The following is a 1,557-nucleotide window of genomic DNA, read 5'->3' as shown; positions in this document are numbered from 1 at the left end:
AAAGTTGTCAGCGGCCCTGAGTATATGAATACAATTCTGCACAGTGGGGACATGAAGATGCACTGTACAAACAAAGCGTTCTTCAGTTGTCACTGTGGGGTGCTTGGAGGAGGTTCCTCATATTTTTTTTATGCCAGCTAATATTTGTCATTGATTTTGATACCTGCTTTTCTCTAATAGTGTTTCTCTCTCCCTCCAGTCTAGATCTGCCTCCCACACCCATGCAAATGTCATGATGCACCAAGTTATCAGTGACAAACCAATGGTGGAACCAACCTTCTCCTTGAAGAAAATGAATGAATTTTTTGCTTACACACTTCTATTATACACCTGTACCATATCAATGAAGTTCTGGCGATGTTTCATACACTGTTATGCCCCTCTGCTTCACCTTTAGGCTGCTTGGGCCCAGCACATATCCACACACTTTTATCCCTATGCATCTTTCTTTTTGACCTTTTTCACAATTCACTTTAATTTTCGCAAATAAATATCAAAAAACGTTAAACTTTTGTGCGGCTCTTTTATGTTGCGCTGGAAACAAGCCAGGTGTAAGAATTGTAAATTAAGACAACATTTTGTAGTTCTCTTTTCTGGTTGGGAGCAGAAGTCACTCTCACCCAAGGCAAGGCAAGGCAAGGCAAGTTTATTTATATAGCGCATTTCATACACAGGTGCAACTCAATGTGCTTCACAAAGTTAACAAATGTAAATGAAAGGAAAACAGGGAAATGAATTAGAGTCAAAAAAACATTTAAAACATTAAGATAAAACATAAGGTAAAAATAATAATAAAATAAAACATAAATAAACATAAAACCTTGAAAAACAATTCTTATTTTACTAATTTACTTCTCTTATTTTACCGTCTTTTCATTCAATAATTTAAGAAAGCATCTGAGAACAGCTTTGTCTTGAGTCTAGATTTAAAGCTATCAATAGTGGGTGCATTTTTTACGTCATCTGGAAGCTGGTTCCAAAGCTTTGAAGCATAGAAGCTAAAGGCTGCCTCTCCACATTTTGTTTTGACTTTTGGAATCACCAGCAAATTCTTCTCCGTTGACCTTAGTGACCTGGCCGGTGCATACAGCTGAAACATATCCAGTAGATATGTGGGTCCCATTCCATTTAATGATTTAAATACAAGTAGCATTGCCTTAAAATCAATTCTGTAGCTTACTGGGAGCCAATGCAGCGATCTTAAAATTGGAGTAATGTGGTCAAACTTCCTTGTCTTTGTAAGAACCCTTGCAGCTGCATTTTGTACCAGTTGAAGCTGTTTAATGGTCTTATTTGGGAGGTCAGTAAACAGACTGTTACAGTAATCGACTTTACTAGAAATGAAGGCATGTATTAGCTTCTCCAGATCATGTTTAGACATCAGGCCCCTAAATTTAGAGACGTTTTTTATGTGATAGAATGCAGACTTAGTAATAGCTTTCATGTGACTGTTGAAATTTAGGTCACTGTCAATGAGGACCCCAAGATTTTTAACTGTTTCCCTTGGTTTCAGTCCCTTCGTTTCAAGGATAGTAGCAATCTTTTGTCTCTCCTCTC

The 1,557-nt window shown here is 37.4% G+C and overlaps 1 protein-coding gene across 1 annotated transcript in view; it reads left to right on the top strand.

Moving 5' to 3' along the window:
* LOC134453032 (collagen alpha-1(I) chain-like) overlaps positions 1–508 on the top strand; it is a 2,599-nt gene extending 2,091 nt beyond the window's left edge. Inside the window, exon 5 of the mRNA XM_063203789.1 lies at positions 200–508. The gene's annotated coding sequence lies outside the window, so the exon portion shown is untranslated. The remainder of the gene's footprint in view (positions 1–199) is intronic.
* Positions 509–1,557: the final 1,049 nt, after the last annotated feature.

Source organism: Engraulis encrasicolus, chromosome 1 (genome assembly GCF_034702125.1).
Source record: "Engraulis encrasicolus isolate BLACKSEA-1 chromosome 1, IST_EnEncr_1.0, whole genome shotgun sequence".
Lineage (NCBI taxonomy): Eukaryota > Metazoa > Chordata > Actinopteri > Clupeiformes > Engraulidae > Engraulis > Engraulis encrasicolus.
Note: the sequence above shows the minus strand (reverse complement) of the source record. Positions and strands in the feature narration are given on the sequence as shown.